This window comes from Panthera pardus, unplaced genomic scaffold (assembly GCF_024362965.1).
Source record: "Panthera pardus isolate Hobbes unplaced genomic scaffold, ASM2436296v1 HiC_scaffold_16, whole genome shotgun sequence".
NCBI lineage: Eukaryota > Metazoa > Chordata > Mammalia > Carnivora > Felidae > Panthera > Panthera pardus.
The window spans coordinates 120,113,877-120,132,361 of record NW_026526721.1 but is presented as its reverse complement, the minus strand read 5'-3'; the positions used below and the strand labels follow the sequence as shown (position 1 = coordinate 120,132,361).

Below are 18,485 nucleotides of genomic sequence, written 5' to 3'. Positions count from 1 at the left end.
TTTTGTCAATGTCATAGTTTTCAGTGTAGAAATCATTTCCTCCTTAGTTACATTTATTCTGAAGTATTTTACTGTTTTTGATGCTATTATAACTGGGATCTATTTCTTGATTTCTTTTTCAGAAATTTTGTTGTCAGTGCATAGAAATGCTACTGATTTTTGTATGTTAATTTGGTATCCTGCAACTTTACTGAATTCATTGATTAAATCTAACAGGTTTTGGTTGTCTTTAGGACTTTATCTGTACAAAATCATGTCATCTGCAAATGGAGACAATTCTCCCTCTTCCTTTCTAATTCTGATTCCTTTTATTTCTTTTTCTTGCCTAATTGCTCCAGCTAGGACTTCCAGTACCATGTTGAATGGTGAGAGTGGGCACCCTGTCCTGTTCCTGCTCTTAGAAGAAAAGCTTTCATCCTTTCACCATTGAGTATGATGTTAGCTGTGGGCTTGTCATATATGGATTTTATTACATTGAGATATGTTCTTTGTATGCCTCATTTGTTAAGAGCTTTTATCACAAATGGATGTTGAATTTTGTCAAGTGCTTTATCTGTATTTATTAACGTGATCATTTGATTCTTTCAGTCTATTAATATGAAATAGCTTATTGATATGCATATGTTGAACCATTCTTGCATCCCAAGGATAAATTCCACTTGATCATGGTGAATGATTCATTTAATGTAATGCTGAGTTTACTATTATTTTATTGGGAACTTTGTCATCTATATTCATGAGGGATATTGGCTTGTAGTTTTCTTTTCTAGTAGTATTTTTCCTGGTTTTGGTATCAGGATAATTCTACCTTTATAAAATGAGTTTGGGAGTGGTGTTCCTTCCTCTTCATTTTTTTGGAAGAGTTTGAGAAGTATTGGTGTTAATTTTTCTTTTAATATTTGGTAAAATTCACCTTTGAAGCCATCTGGTCCTGGGCTTTTCTTTGTTGGGAGATTTTTTTATTACTGACTTAATCTTCTAACTAGTAATTCGCCTATTCATATTGTCTATTTCTTCCTGATTCAGTCTTGGTAAGTTGTGTGTTTCAAAGAATATTTGCATTTCTTCTAAGTTGTCCAGTTCGTTGGTATTTGGTTATTTATAGTAGCCTCTTATTCTTTGAATTTCTTTGGTATCAATTGTAATGTATTATTTTTCATTTATAGTTTTGTTGATTTGGGTCCTTTCTCTCTCTCTCTCTTTTTTTTTTTTTTTTTTTTTTCTTTTCATTAATCTAGCTAGGGGTTTGTCAGGTTTATCTTTTCAAAGAACCAATTCTTAGTTTGGTTAATCTTTTCTTTCTTTCTTTCCTGCATTCATATTTATTATGCCCTTTCCTCTGCCAACTTTGGGCTCAGTTTGTTCTTTTTCTAGTTCCTGAAGGCATAGAGTTAGGTTGTTTATTTGGGATCTTTTCTTGCTTCTTAATGTAGGTGTATATTGTTAACTGGTTTTGCTGCATCCCAGCAGTTCTGGTATGTTATGGTTCCATTTTTCTTACTGTTTTATTTTCTCTTTAATTTCTTCTTTCATCCATTTGTTGTTCAAGAGAGTGTTGTTTAGTTTTCTTGTGTTTGTGAATTTCCAATTTTCTTATTGATTTCTGTTTTCATGTCATTGTGGTCAGGGAAGATACTTGGTATGATTTCAGTCTTCTTGAATTTTGTGACCTGACATATGGTCATTCCTAGAAAATGTTCCATGTGTGCTTGAGAAGAATATATATTCTGCTTTTGTTGGATAGAATGTTCTGTATATGTGTTTGTTAGTTCCACTTGGTCAATAGCATTGTTCAAATACACTTTTCCTTATTGCTTCTCTGTCTGGATGATCTATCCATTGTAGAAAGTGGGATATTAAAGTCCTCAACTATTATTATATTACTGTTTATTTCTCCTTTTAGCTCTGTTAGATTTTGCTTTATGTATTTAGGTGCTCTGATGTTGGGCATATAAATATTTACAATTATTATATTTTCATGATGTATTAACCTCCATTATTATGTAATGACCTTCTTTGTCTCTTTACCATTTGTAGTGTAAAGTGTACTGTTTCTGATATAAGTATAGCTACCCCTGCCTTTTTGGCTATTTTTGCTTAAAATGGCTTTTTCCATAATTTCACTCTTAGTCTATATGTCTTTAAGGCTAAAGTGAGTCTTTTGTAGGTAGCATGTTGTTGGATCTTTTCTTGTTGTTTATTTAAATCCATTCAGCCATTCTATGTCTTTTGAGTAGAGAGTTCATCCATTTGTTTAAAGTAATTATTGATAGGTAGGGGCTTATTATTGACATTTTGTTGTTTTTCCAGTCGTTTTCCAGATCTGTTGTTCCTTGTTCCTTATCATGCTTTCTTTTTTTGTGTGTGTTTTGAAGTCTTTTGGTATCAGTATGCTCTGACTTTTTTATTGTGTTCTTTTGTGTGATTACTACAAGATTTCCCTTGTGGGTACTATGAAGCTTACATAGAATATCTTAAACTTTTAACACCTATGTTTAAATTTGTAACAACTTAATTTTAATAGAATTTATATACTTGACACTTCTTGTCCCCCTCATCTTTTAAGTTATTGCTATGACAATTTATATTTTTTATATTGTGTAATTAAGAATAGATTATTGTATTTATGGTTATTTTCTCTAAGTTCATTTTTTTAACTTTTAAACTAGAGTTGTGAGTTATGTACCACTATTACCATATTATAGAATCTAACTATGCTTTTGTATTTACCATTACCAGTGAGATTTATGCTACCTATTTGTGTTTTTATGATGTTAATAGTGTTATTTTACTTCTATTCAAAAAACTCCCTTTAGCATTTCTTGTAGGGCAGGTCTGGTGGTAATGAATTTTTTCAGCTTTTGTTTGTTTAGGAAAGACTTTGTCCCTACTTCATTTCTGAAGGACAACTTTACTGTTTAGAGAATTCTTTTTTTTAAATGTTTTTATTTACTTTTGAGAGAGAGAGAGAGAGAGAGAGAGAGAGAGAGAGGAGAGAGAGAGAGAGAGCACGTGCACAAGCAGGGAAGGGGCAGATACAGAGGGAGACAGAATCCAAAGCAGACTCCAGGCTGTGAGCTGTTAGTGCAGAGCCCAGTGTGAGGCTCTAACTCACAAATCAAGAGATCATGACCTAAGCTGAAGTCTTACGCTCAACTGACTGAGTCATCCAGGCACCTCTAGTTAGAGAAATCTTGGTTAACAGTTACTTTCTTTCAATTTTTGAATATGTCATCCCATTCTCTTCCTGGCCTGAAAAGTTTCTGTTGAGAAACCCACCTACAGTCTTATGGAGTTTCCTTATATGTCACATCCTTTTTTCTCTTGCTGCTCTTAAAATTCTTTGTCTTTGACTTTTGACACTTTAATTATAGTGTCTCATTGTTAACTCTATTCAGGGTCAACATATTTGGAATCCTTTGGGCCTCATGAATCTAGATGTTCATTTCTCTCCTCAGGTTCAGGAGGTTTTCCATCATTATTGTTTTAAATATACTTTCTGTCCCTTTCTCTTTCTCTTCTTCTTCTAGAATTCCCATAATGTGAATGTTGTTTCTTTTCATTGTGTCCCATAATTGCCATAGGCTTTCTTTACTCTTTTTCATTCTTTTTTTTTTTCCCCCTCCTCTGAGTTATTTCAAATGTCCTATCCTCTGGGTCACTGATTCTTTCTTCTCTATGGTCAAGTCTATTTTTGAAACTATTAAATTTTTCAATTCAGTTATTGTATTTTTCAGCTTTAGGATTTCTGTGTTTTTTGTTTGTTTGTTTAATGGTTGCTATTTTTTGTCAATTCTCTTGCTTTGTTCACGCATAGTTTTTCTAATTTTGTTTAGTTATCTGTGTTTTCCTGTAGTTCACAAAACATCCTTAAGAGGATTATTCTGAATTCTTTGTCTTACAGCTCATAAATCTCCATTTCTTTAGGGTCAATTATTGGACCTTTATTGATTTCCTTGCTGGTATTGTATATAGATGATTTTTTGTGATCTTTGATTCCTTACATTGTATCTCTGCATTTGAGAGATGGGGCTCCCCTTCTAGACTTCTCAGGTTTGCTTTGGCAGAAACAGTTCTCTTCACTAGCTCAGTTTGGTTTCTGGGTATATCTGCTTGTGATGTCTGGGTGGATGGGGCCGGCTATTACAGTATAGTTTGGAAGAAGGCAAGTGTTTGAGCTCTAAGGATGAGGAAGGGGGTGTATGCCACTGACTGAGAACAGTTGGGTAGGATTGCAGGCTTGGCTCCCTACCCAAGTAAGGTTGCAGGATGGGTTCTGAGGATGCCTAAATTCTCTAGCCAGGCTAATTAAATGGTTGGGTATATTCAGTAGTAGATAGGGCTATGAATTAGCTTCCCTGCCCTGGCAGAGTAGCAGGCCAGAGCCCAGGGCCTGTGTACTTCATTGTTTGGGGGCTCAAATCAGGCCTGAGTATGCTGTGAATTCCCTGGTCAGGTGAGAAGGCCGTTTTTGCTGTGCAGATGAGGAAGTCATGGGCTGTGCTCATTATTCATGCGCCACTGTATGTAGGGCTGTTAAATGGGCTGTGCAGCTTCCTGTGTGCTCCGGTTAAGCTTCCTGATCAGACAGGTTGAAAGCTGTAATCAGCAATGAGCAGGGCTATGAATTAGATTTCCTGCCCAGAGGGCAGCAGAAGCTCTAAAACTGGTAAAGCTCTTTGTTTGTTGTCCCAGATCAAGGCAACCTATACCCCATGTTCTCTGGCTAAATAGTGCTATTAGCTTTGCTCTGCAAATTGTCAGCTTTGTTTGCCTCTCTCTCTGCTTGAGTGCCCCTGGGCCACACAGCTTTCAGGTGTTTTCACTAGACCTTCTGGTCAAATGGGGCTGGGAGTCACTCTCCAAAGTGGGTAGGGCTGTGGCTCATCTCCTTTCTTGGGCATGACAAATTGGGTTCTAGGGCCAGCAAAACTCCTCATTTGAGGATCCAAATCAGGCAGGTCTGTACTTCACGTGGTTCCCTGGTCAGCATGTTCCTGACTTGGTTCTGCAGATGAGCAAATCCACTGGTTGGGATTACTACCTGGGCACAGCAGTTACGGACATGGTTTGCCAAGATCCATGTGCTGGTTGTTGCAAGCCCTTCCTCCTTCTTCATCACAGTCATATTCCCAGTGCTGGGCCCCACAGATTTCCCTGTAATTCCTGTGGTGTAAGATCAGAGTAGGGACTCCCCAAAAGTGACCCACAGTGCTGGGGAAGGCTGGTTTTCCCTTGGGGCTTTCTTTTCCCATTGGAAGAACTGAAAGGTCAGGAGAGGCTGCACCACATGGTGCTGGACTTTCCCGAGTGGCAATGCATTCAACGTGTAGCTGCTTCTCTTTTCTAATGCAGTCTGTCTTGGTCTCTGAGGTGCATGAGGGTGTTTCAGCCTAACCCCTGTGTTCTAGGATTCTCTCAATGGTGTCTTGTTCTTGAATAGAATGTTGGTTGCTCTTCTTGTGAAGGGGAACGGTGTCAGGAACAACTTATGTTGCTATCTTAGTGACATCACTCTAATAATTTTCATTTTCATTTTATTTTATTTTAATTTATTATTCTTTTAATCAATACTTCATTTAGTTTTATTTTAGACAGAGAGAGCATGCATGAGTGGGGGAGAGGGACAGAGGAAGAGAGAATCTTAAGCAGGCTCCACGCTCAGCACAGAGCCACACACTGGGCTCGATCCCATGACCCTGGGATCATGACCTGAGCCAAAATCAAGAGTCAGACACTCAACCAACTGAACCATCCAGGCATCCCAATTTTTATTTCTTTTAAGTTTATTTATTTATTTTGGGAGAGAGAGAGAGAGAGAGTAGGAGCTGGTGGGGAGCAGAGAGGGAGGGAGAGAGAGAATCCCATGCAGGCTCCTCACTGTCAGCACAGAGCCTGACTCAGGGTTTGATCTCATGAACAGTGAGATCATGACCTGAGCCTAAATCGAGAGTCAGACACTCAACCAGCCGAGCCACCCAGGTGCCCCTGGAGTTGTTTTACACAGCAGACAGAGCACACTTTTACAACCAAAATACGATTATGCCATTCCCCTGCTTCAAAAATAATTTTGACAATATGTGTTGAATATTGTCAGACAGATTGATGGGTAAAAAGGGGCACATATCTATTGGTTGTAATAGGATAAAGCCTACATTGACATAGCAGGTCAACATTCTGAAACTTAATAACTCAGAGTGAATGATCCTGTACAGCCAAACTGCATTAACAGACTTGTCCCATTTAGTAGAAACACTGAAAAAAACAAATTACAAAACCCATCTAGTTCTCACAGAGGAACTTACAATATTTAAAAAACTTAAGCGTAAAGCTGTTTGTCTTTCTATCATTGTGGCAATCTCACATCTACTAAGGCTATATAATAGAACTAGTGTATTTGGAGATGATTCAGAAATAAGGCCATGGAATACTTTCTCATGTATCAAGGATATCTTTATCTCAGTAATGAATTGTTATCATTTTTATTGCTAAACTCTTAAGTATGACCTTAAGATTATATCAAATTTGTTTGAGTGATAGTGATTATTTGGGGTTTTTTGTTTTTTTAATTTAATTTTTAAGTAGGCTCCATGCCCAGCATGGAGCCCAATACAGGGCTTGAACTCACAACCCTGAGATCAAGACCTGAACTGAGATCAAGAGTCAGACGCTTAACCACCTCAGCCACCCAGGTGCCCTGTGCAGGTAGTGATTATTTGTATTTGCAGTCATCACTTTTACTTTTCTCAATATACTTTTATCTGTTACAAATGTCATTATCCTCCCACTAGTTCTTTAATGTAAATATGGGGCACCTGGGTGGCTCAGTCAGTTGAGCGTCCGACTTCAGTTCAGGTCATGATCTCATGGTTCATGGGTTCGAGCCCCATGTTGGGATCTGTGCTGACACTTCAGAGCCTGGAGCCTGCCTCGGATTCTGTGTGTGTGTGTGTCTCTCTCTCTCTGCCCCTCCCCTGCTCACACTCTATCTCTCTCAAAAATAAATAAACATTAAAAAAAATTATAATGTAAATAAAGCCAGAAGGAAGCAGATTCTGAGTTCTCCAGCTTGGGCATGCTTTAGAATCACCTGGAGGGCTTATTAAAATGGATTCCTGAGTCTCAGCTCCAGAGATTCTGATTCAGTGGGTCTGAAAGGGAACTCAGTAATTTTGCTTTCACATGATGCTGATGCTGCTTGTCCGTAGACCACACTTTGAGTTAGCACTGTGTTAGAGCAGTGGTTCTCAACCTTGACTACACATTGAAATTATGTGGGTGGGAAGCTTTTAAAAAGTATTTGGGCACTTCTAGAGATTTTGATTTGATTGGTTTAGGGTAAGGTACTTAGGTATATATTTATATGCATTTCTCTAGTTATCAGCAAGTTCAAGCATCTGGTTGTATGTCTATTGTCATTTGGATTTCTTTTTCTCTAAATTACCTACTCAGGACTGTATGTGTTTTTCACTTGGTTGTGTCTTTTTATTGATTTATAGAAACATTTTAATGTATTATAGATATTAACTATTTTCTGATTTATATTCTGAGAATATTTACTCTCAGTCTGTCACTTGGTTCTTGTCACAGAAACTTTAATTTTTATTATATCAAATATATCTTCCTTTATATCTTCTGGGTTTTGAGTCTTGCTTAGGAAGGTTAACCTCATAGTTAAACGTGTTCTTCTGTACTTTTTACTTTAATTCCGTAGTATTCGTTTTCTCATTTATTTACTGATTTACTGATCAATGTTGAGAAAGACAACTTGTTAAACAGATGGATAGTGCATTCGTCAGGATTGAAGTCTCTTTTGCTAGTTTAAGAATAAAGAGGTTTGTTAAGAGATATAGATAATTTACAGAATCTTTGGGACTTCATCATGAGGATACAAGTACTCCCCTAATTGCCTATCAGGCAGCACTAACTCTGAAAGGATCAGGAAGGCTGCTAAAAGATGGTGCTTGCCTCTCTTCTCATACAATTTATTTTCAACCAATGCCTTATATGACTTGGTGGAACCTAAATCATATCTGGAACCCTATCTACAGATGCATGTGGGAAATGTAGAGTCTGGCTTTCCAGGAAGGTATCCAAGAAGAGAGTTGGGGCAATCCACAGAATCTGTTAATATGTTACTGACTGATCCGTAATTTCTCATTAATCTGTGTGCCCTTGTCTTCATAGATGAAAATATATTTGGGGACAGTCAGTAGTCTCTGCCAAATTCCAAAACTCTTTTTCCCATTTTCTATCTCTTCAGTTGATGTTGTACATGATTTTATTTTTTTCAGGTAAGGATGGTCAAGGTGTCGGGGGAGGATGGGGAAGGTAGTGAGCTGCCCCTGATCATCCTTCTATGCACTCAAGCTGTTTTTTCCAATGCCTGTTAGGCTAACTTCATTCTGGGATAATTACTCAGCTTGATCTTTATCAATTTTTAATTTCTGATCGTCTTTGTTCTGATATCTTGACCATCCATTTAATTTTTTTATCTCAGTCATCAAAATTTTAAATTCCTAAATATCTAGTTACACTTTTTGTACATGCAACATCTCGTGTTTCTCTAGTGGTATTAATTATACTTTTCAAATGTCTTCTGATCTCTAGCTCTGTTTTCTCTAATATTAGTAGTAGAAATATACAAATGGTGTCTCTCTTATGTTGATCCTTCCTGCCAAATGTGTGGTAATATTTAGTTATCTGTTCAGTTTTATATTTTAGAATCTCTGTTCACTTTGCCTTTTGGTTAACTATAGCTGTCCTCTGCCAGTTTGGTGTAAGGAAGAGCACTGGAGAAGTAAGGATACGATGGCAGTTTATCTTTTTTTTTTTTTTTTAACATGGGCCTTTTATTTTTTTTTTTTTTTAATATATGAAATTTACTGTCAAATTGGTTTCCATACAACACCCAGTGCTCATCCCAAAAGGTGCCCTCCTCAATACCCATCACCCACCCTGCCCTCCCTCCCACCCTGCCCTCCCTCCCCCCCCCCCATCAACCCTCAGTTTGTTCTCAGTTTTTAACAGTCTCTAATGCTTTGGCTCTCTCCCACTCTAACCTCTTTTTTTTTTTTTTTTTTCCTTCCCCTCCCCCATGGGTTTCTGTTATGTTTCTCAGGATCCACATAAGAGTGAAACCATATGGTATCTGTCTTTCTCTGTATGGCTTATTTCACTTAGCATCACACTCTCCAGTTCCATCCATGTTGCTACAAAAGGCCATATTTCATTTTTTCTCATTGCCACGTAGTATTCCATTGTGTATATAAACCACAATTTCTTTATCCATTCATCAGTTGATGGACATTTAGGCTCTTTCCATAATTTGGCTATTGTTGAGAGTGCCGCTATAAACATTGGGGTACAGGTGCCCCTATGCATCAGTACTCCTGTATCCCTTGGATAAATTCCTAGCAGTGCTATTGCTGGGTCATAGGGTAGGTCTATTTTTAATTTTCTGAGGAACCTCCACACTGCTTTCCAGAGCGGCTGCACCAATTTGCATTCCCACCAACAGTGCAAGAGGGTTCCTGTTTCTCCACATCCTCTCCAGCATCTATAGTCTCCTGATTTCTTCATTTTGGCCACTCTGACTGGCGTGAGGTGGTATCTGAGTGTGGTTTTGATTTGTATTTCCCTGATAAGGAGCGACGTTGAACATCTTTTCATGTGATGGCAGTTTATCTTTAAGGTGTGAGAGACTCATGTTCTTCCTGGAAGTCTGTAGGTACCTTGGTCACCATTTAGAACCAGTTGGGGAGGTGAAAGTTGTTGACTAGCTGACCTACTCTAAGCCTCTTTCCCTGATTTCTGTCTCTAATGAGTTCCTCAGTGCCTGCCCCTCAATTCTTGATCTGTTAATTTTGAGAGTGCACAGCCTTCCCCTCACTGCTTCTTCCTTTGCTCTGGACTCCTCAATAAGATTTGAGATGAATTTCCCTTCCTTTTACTGAGATATGACCCTATCTGTAGTCTGTCTTTTCTCAACATTGCTGGTTTGCTGATGGCAGTTTTTATTATTTTCCTAGGATATTTTTTACTTTTAAAAGTTATCTTCTTGGGGTGCCTGGGTGGCTCAGTCAGTTAAGCATCTGACTTCAACTCAGATCATGATCTCATGGTTCGTGAGTTTGAGCCCCACATCAGGTTCTGTGCTGACAGCTTGGAGCCTGGAGCCCGCTTCAGTTGCTCTCTGCCCCTCCCCTGCCCGCACTCTCTCTCTCTCAAAAATAAATAAACATTAAAAAAAATAAAAATAAAAGGTATCTTCTCTAATTTTCAAAGGTTTTTATATGGTAAGTAGGATATAGATGTATGTGCTTGGTTAACTATTTTGATCCAATCTATTTTAAGTTGTGTTTGTGTGTGTGTGTGTGTGTGTGTGTGTGTGTGTGTGTGAGAGAGAGAGAGAGAGAGAGAGACAGGAAGAGAGAGAGAGAGAGAGAGAGAGGGAGATTTGCATTATTTTCTGTTTTATTTATCAGATTATTCTTTTTCCTCCAAATGATGTAAAAAAATAATAATAAAGCCAGAGATGAACTGAATATTAGCCCTTTTCACATATAGTTTTCTTCTCTAGTCCCTTATTCTAGGAAAAAAAAAGGGGGGGGTCAAATAAAGTAAATATGTTCCTACATACTTCCTGGTACTACCCAGGGTCATTCAAAACACACCTACTTTTCCTGAAATGGGAGGTAAAATTGGTACCCATAAGTAGTCCTCGATTAGGATCAGGGCTGGGTAGCAGTTGGGTATTATCGTCATAAACATTTCAGAAACTATCAGGCTCTAGGGAACTAACACTGACCACATTCACATAGACTCACTTTATAACCCAGAATGCTTGGTGGGTTTTTTTTTTTTCCATTTAGAGTTTGGGATATATTATAACTTGGAGGGATTACTTGTGATAATAACACATATTTGGAGTAGGATTCGAGCTGGAATCCTTTCTTCACTGTTTGTTCACACTCTGTTACTCAATATTTCTGAATCTCCACTTTTGTCCTTGTGAGCATTAAAATGTGGTGAAGAACAAAAGGTTCTTGGAGCAGCTAGCACATAGAAAACATGGAACAGGCATTAGAGATGGTGGTGAAGATGATGGTGGTGGTAAATTTCTGCTCTTTCTGGTCTCCTTCCCAGTATCAATAAGCCTGGAAAATAAATTAATAATCCAGAGGCTCCTTGGGAAATGTGGAATCAGCAAAGATGGTCTTTAAATAAAGTACAATTTTCAATTTAATTTTTATTTAATTTTCATTTAGTTGTCTTTATTTCAAGAAAAATAATTACTATTTTGTGCCTCTGTTTTCTCACCTATAAAATGAGGATAGCTTATTAGGGTTGTCATGGATATTCAATGAGAAAACATTATAAAGTGCTTAAAACAGGGACTGGCACATATTAAGAGCACAATAACTTCGCTATGTTATTATTAATATTAATATATTACTAATATTTTATATACACTGTAGAAGAGATAGAAAATTATCCCTATTTTGATTTATGTAGGTGCTTTTATTTTTTTCAACCAAAAGTTGGAACACATGATTGGACATAAATTCACATGAGAAAAAAATATTAAAATTGGGACTATTATGAAAAAATTGGGACATATGGCTATTATAACTAGAGTATATATTTTTGATGATCATAATAATACTTGTGCCCACCAATTATAGCATCTTCTCTCTGTAAATTCTTCCTACCTGATGCCATTATTTCTGTTGATTTTTGATCAATCTGAAGTATGTTGATTTCAAACTATTGCTTTTTTAATTATCAGAGGAACTCTTTTATCAAATAAAATCTCAGAGAATACCTCAATATGAGAATGATAGTGGGCTCTTGGAACTGTAGTCCTTGACCCACAGCCCTGCCTATTTATCATCTCCATGATACCTCAGGCTCCAGAAACACAGTTTGAAAACTTCATTTCTTATTGTTAGAGATATAATCAGCTCAGCAGATAATGGTTTTCTTTATAGTTATTATGCCCTGGTTGTGCATTTCTAATGATAAACTTTATTTGCTATTTTATGTTTGTAGATACTCTTGGGAAATACTTTAATCAGCAATACATTTGCAAATCACATCTTGGGGTTGTTTACTTTTAGAGATGGGTTGTTTCAGATAGTTTATACTGATTATTTTTTGCTTCTTCCACAGAGGATGAGTTTTCTTTCTTTCTTTCTTCCTTTCTTTCTTTCTTTCTTCCTTTTTTTTTTTTTTTTGTCTTCCTTTCAAATCAGATTACACCATATCTGAGTTCTATACTTCCTCATGAACTTATCTTGGTCAATATTCCCACCAAGTAAAGACTCATAGGAATATTTGATTAGTTATATTCTTATCTTTATTAGGGAATAATTTATGTAAAATAAGTTTCATAAATTTAAAATGCCCAATTTAGTTTCGACAGTTGTATATTCCTTTGAAATCTCCACCACAATTAAGACAAGATTTCCATCATCTCCAAAAGATTTTTACTGCCCTTTTACAGCTCATCCCTCCCTCCATCCGTGGCTGCAGGGGAATATTGATTTGCTTTTTGTCACTATAGGTTAGTTGGGACTTCATGTAAATGGAATCAGTCATACTTTTGTCTCTGGATTCTTCCACTTAGTGTAATAATTTTGAGATTTATCTATGTTGAAGACTCTATGAATAATTCTTTCCTTTTTTGTGGAGTAGTATTGTATTGCATAGATATACCACAGTTTGTTTAGCCATTCACCTGTTGGGTTCCTTCTGGTTTGGGGCTATTGTGAAACAAAGCTGCTATGAACATTGGTGTTTAAGTCTTTGTGTAAATATACGTTTTAATTTCTCTTGGGTAATACCTATGAGTGGAATGGCTGAGTTACACGGCAGAGGTGTGTTTAATTTTTTAAGAAATATTTTGTGAGAACTTATGTACTCAAGTCTTCCTGTGTATCTGGGCTCAGATAAGGATACTAAATCCACTGATTTCTCTAGGTGGAAGGCAAGTAGAAATCCTTATCAGCCCATTTATTTCCATATTTAATTGCTTATCACTTACTTTGGGTTCCTAAAATGATTTCAACAGCCTTCTTCTTCGTCTCTCCAGCCCTGCTGATACCATTTCAGGATTTCTTGGGTACCTATTTTGTACCCAGTACTGCACTAGACACTAAGGGACCACATAGCACTTTGAGTTAAAGAGGCAACAAAATAGGGACCCCTCGTGTTGCCTGGACAGAACTGGAGGGATCAAAGCTGTAGATTATGCTACAGGCAAAGTATGCCCAAACTCCTGAGGCTGCATCCCATTTACTTGACTCACATGCTAGAGGAAATATCCCACCTTTGTTTGAGTGTGAGCTGTAGTTATTTATTTTTAAAGCAGGTGTGGCTATTAAATGAAGAGGAAGTGTTATGTGAAATCCTAAAAGGGGGTTTGGTGGTGAGAAAACTTCCCTGTTTTAATACCAAATATCTTTTCTCTAGACCAAGGGTTCGCAAAGAGCAGTACCAGGACTAGTAGCATCAGTTTACCCTAGAAAGTGTTAGAAATGTACATTGTTGGGCCTCACTATAGACCAACTGAATCTGAAATTCTGGATGTGTGATCTATGCTTTACCAAGCCCTCCGGCTGATTCTGATTCATGCTCAAGTTTGAGAACCACTCTACTAAGCTCTTTCCAAATGTGTAGACGGTCAGCTTTAGGCTTGGAGCAGGGTACTTTCTGGGTAACTGTGGGCAATAGGGATAACGTTGCAGCAGCGCCCATTCACCTCTCCCAGCACCTGCAACTCCTCTTCCACTCCCGGGCAGAACTCCGGCTCCCGGGTTCTGGTCCTCTCCCCTAGGAACCGCAGCTAAAACCCGGCAAGTGGATTTGGAGTTTGCTGGCTTGGGTGCCGGCCGGGCATGCGTAGTGGTGCGAGCGCAGCAGCTAGGTGGCCCCGGCGTGGTATCCGCAGAGTGGAGCCGGGGGTGTTTGGATCCCGAGCGGGAGCTGCGCGCTCGACGCCTGCGGCAGGTACGGGGCGCGGTGGTGGGGTCCGAGAGGAAGGCTGGAAGAATAGGCAGAAAACAAAGTTTCACTTTTTCTCTGTAGCACAGCCGCTCGAGGGGAGTCTCTCCGGTTTCCCTCGCTCGAGAGGCGGCTCCCCGCGCCCGGCTGTGCAGTGCGGCGCCAGCAGACCTCCGGGTGTGCACCTGCCCAGTCCGGCAGCCTGGAGTGCGGGCAGGTGTTAAATCATGTATTTATGCTGCTTACACAGTAACCCTGAGAATTGAATTATGATTCCCTGCTTGAAGTTAGGCATTTTGTTAACTTTTCTATATTCCTCTCTGTCTCTTAAACTTTGGGTGGCTGCTTGACGAGGCTTTCTGATCCAGCCTGTTTCACTTCAATTCTGCGAGTGGTTTATTTGCCTTTGGCCTTTTGGTGCATAAGATCAATAGGGCTGGAGTGAAATCGCATCCGTGGTTTCTGGTTTTGGTGCCGTTCCTGGAGCAAGGGGCCCCTGGATGCAGTACAAAAAATGTCAACTTTCAGCGAATTTCCGTGCCAGACACTTCAAGCATTTCAGCTGCATTTTAAAGTAGAAACTTAATGAAAGATAAGACTCCCCCCACCCCTTACTTTTTCTCCATTACTTCTGTTTCAGGCTTCATTTAGTGCTATTAAAACGAAGTGCTCTTTTAGATGAGTAACGAGTTCTCACTTTTCTGTCCTTTATTTATCCGGTCACATCTTATGGCTCATCCAGAGATATTTTACCCTGGAGCTGCGGTATTGGATACACTTGTAGGAGGCTAAGGCCCTGCTGCACAAATTTGTTGGATAACTCATGAGCCACAGAATTTTAGGTAAGGGGGCACACACTGAACATTATTTAGGTAAAGTATTACATTTATGATGTGGGAGACATATACATAGAATTAATGAGTTTAAGAAAAAGAAATTTTTAGTTCAGGAAGAGAAACCTATATGGAAAGGGAATACAGATACTTTCCTTTCCCTTCACTCCCCCCCTTTCCCATGATGAATGTTTTAATACAGAAATAATATACAGTTGGTTTAGTTTTGGACTATAGAGACCATCGAGGTCAGCCAGTTCAGCTGCTTCAGTTTACAAATAAGAAAACCGAGACCTATGAGGTTAAATGACTTGCTGTTGCTGCTAGAGCCCCTCCTTGGCAAAAGCTGGGCCTTGGGCCCAGGTTTTCTGATTTTAGGGCTCTTTTAACCCTGCTGATACTCTCTTCCCAGTTTGGGTAGATTATTAAACTTTATTTTTCTCTTCTACCTTCTTACATGTAGTCTAGTTGAAGCAGAAAATTAGTCATTGCTTATTACGAAGCTTGATAGTACCTTGTAAACACCTTTCAAAAAATGCCCTCTCACTCAGGCCCCACCTAACAATTTGGTGGTTTTGAAACCTCCCTCCTTTTCTTGCCTCAGTCACATTGGGCCTTTGGCCCAGAATGTCTTTTTGCCTCCTTCCCTGAAGTCCTGCCCATACTGCAAGGTGTAGGTCACGTGTGATCTTGTCTTAGAAGCCTTTCTTGATTACTGCAGCCAGAAAGTAGCTCTCCCTCTTCTGAACCCTATAGCATTTATTACTGTTGTCTGTGCTGCTAGTGTCCCCCTCATCTTTAGTATCCCTAATTATTGTATATTAGCATGTGTTCCAACTTCCCAACAGTTTGTAAGCTCTTAGAGCTTAAAGCCTATGACTTCGACATCTCATCCAGCACTAAGTATGTTCTCAGCCACCATTTGTGGGAGGGAGTTGAAGTATGGACCATTCTGTAAAGTGATTTGATGTGGATATTGTATAATATGGAGGAGGCCACCTTAGACCTGTAGCAAGACAGTGGCCAAGTCAAACCAGCCTATTGGGTGATTCTCATATTCTGATGACAGATTATGGATCAGTTTGGAGAGTGCTGGGGAAGGGGTAAAATCATAATAGGGGAGAGTTGCCCAGGCCTGCATTTAAGCATGTTGGCTCTTTTTTTTTTTTTTTGAACATTTTTTAAAAGTTTATTTATTTTGAGAGAGGGAGCATGTGCACAAGCAGAGGAGGGGCAGAGAGAGAGAGAGAGAGAGAGAGAGAGAGAGAGAATCCCAAGCAGGTTCCACACTGTCAGTGCAGACCCCAATGCAGGGCTCAGTCTCACCAAGCGTGAGGTCATGACCTGAGCCCAAATCAAAGGTAAGATGCTTAACTGACTGAGCCACTCAGGCACTCCGGAAAAAGTTTTTGGTAAAAGACTAGATGCAGAGGAGAAAAGATCTACTGAAAATGAGTTTCAGGCTTGGTGTGTTGGTAATGGGCTTGTAATGTTTTTATCTTATAAATACCTCCAGTTGTGACATTATCTCTTTCTGTTTCTTATAGTTATTGATATGGTTGTTTCCCATTCTAGATGATAAGCTCTTTGGGGAATGGTTAACTCTTCACAATGCTAGGCAAATAGCTTTGCAATATTAGACAGTAGTTATTGCATGAATAAATAAGTGTATTTTGGCTTGGGGAAGGTAGGCATTTAAATTTTTTTTTTAAGGTTTTATTTATTTTTGAGACAGAGAGAGACAGAGCATGAACGGGGGAGGGGCAGAGAGAGAGGGAGACACAGAATCGGAAGCAAAGGTAGGCATTTAAAATCATAGAGCTATCCTACTTACTTTATCTAGACCATTCCCTTATTATAAGAAGAGAAAATGAGTTATGCTTAACTAATAAGCTAGTTGGTGGTGTAGGCAGAGCCTCTGTTCACATCTCCTCACTATTAGCTCATTTCATTAACTTTTTGCGGTTATTAGACTCAAGTTTAATTTGAGTTGGCAGCAGGGCACTCCAGTTTGAGATGTTCTGTGGATCAAAAAACCTCAGAGAACAATGTAAAAGGAGGCATGGGGGAACTTGGTGGCCACTGGGAGGGTGTCTGCATCATCAGAAGAGATAAGACACAAACCATAAATGGCCGTTTCCAGGTTGAGTACACAGAGTGAGGAGGGGTCAGGCTGCAGTCCTGAGAGTCTGCACACAATGGAGTTGAGTCTGGAAAGAATATGGTAGCCTCGCTTCTCTGGGGCAGAAGACCTTGGACTGAGTGTATTGGGGAGATATATTTTACACTACCACGAGGTGGAAGGTGATGGCTGTGGGAGTAGGTTTAAGAGAGAATTGTGATCAGACTGTCTACTTGGAAAAACAAGACAGAAGGCAGTGGTTCTGAACTCAAAATCTCAGTTCAAAAGGTGGTTTGAAATATTTGTTTACTTGGAACAGATGTTGCAAATAGCCATTTTGCAAATCAAAACACAGCCTTTTCATTGTGCACACAGCATTGAGGGAGTTGTTGATGGCACATCTCTTCCACTGACATTCATAATGTAGTTGATCACCATCTTCAACTGGTAGTGATGCTTATTCTTATAAAGCAGTTAAGAAGAGAGAGCAGCTGAGAGGACAGAGCTTGAGAGATGATTTACCAGGGTAGAGGGGGAGGTTTGGCCAAGTATAGAGGGATTACTTCTTTTTTTTTTTATTATGACATCAGTCAAAATTGATATCATTGTGGACTTGTAGTGGTTGGAGGTGAGCATAGATACCTCAGGGAAGGCCCCCAGGTAAGAGATAACAATTTACTTTTTAAAAATAATGTTTGTTTTGAGAGAGAGTGCATGTGTGCGCACACACTCTAGCAGGGGAGGGCCAGAGAGTGAGAGAGAGAGAGAGAGAGAGAGAGAAACAATCCTACTAACTGTGAGATCATACCTGAGCTGAAATCAAGAATCAGGCACGTAACCAACTGAGCTACCCAGGTGCCCCCAGAGACAATAGTTTAGAGTCAGAACTGGCAGTCCCCAAATTTGACCAGTGAGTTGCCCTTGAGAAAATGCCTCCCATCCACCTCCTTGATGAACCTAATTACTCTCTCATGGGAGTCTCAACATGGAATCCAACTGAAAGCATTCTTCCCCTCTCTGTGCTGAGTCCTGTCAATTCTCGCTTCTGTTTCACTTTCTCCTGGTTTGTGCTTTCCCAGGGCATGTGGTATGGATATGAAAGGAAAGGCCCTAGCTTTTGGCCTCCATCCATTTCAACCCATCACAACATCCAAGAAGTCATCATTATCACCCAGCTCTTTCCCTGAACAAAGATCCAATTCCACATTTTCTTCTTGATGATGATGAAAATCAAGGAGAATGGGAAAGAGGCCTTTGTACTATGTGCAAGTTTATGGGTTATAAAATGGTTACACAAGCTTGATTGCTGGAAATTTTGCTGACATAAAAGATCACAGGATGTGAGGGTCTTTCGGCTTTAATGATCTTTTCTGTATTATTCTGTCTCAAACTATTTATTGCCTGTTTTTGGTGAGAAGCATGTAGCATGGCTTCTGTAAAAGCAAGTTGCTTTTTAGTAATACCATGAGCACAGAAAGGGCACATGTTAGAGTGATGATTGGGGAGTTTCTCATTTAAAACAC

General features: G+C 39.1%; 1 protein-coding gene across 2 annotated transcripts in view; it reads left to right on the top strand.

The window, feature by feature from the left end:
• The first annotated feature begins 13,898 nt into the window (after positions 1-13,898).
• PLS1 (plastin 1) overlaps positions 13,899-18,485 on the top strand; it is a 102,945-nt gene continuing 98,358 nt past the window's right edge. Inside the window, exons 1-2 of one of the 2 annotated variants that reach the window (XM_019438546.2) lie at positions 13,915-14,013; positions 14,750-14,849. The gene's annotated coding sequence lies outside the window, so the exon portion shown is untranslated. Of the gene's footprint in view, positions 14,014-14,749; positions 14,850-18,485 lie in introns of both variants that reach the window. The other variant, XM_019438541.2, reaches the window with a different exon arrangement.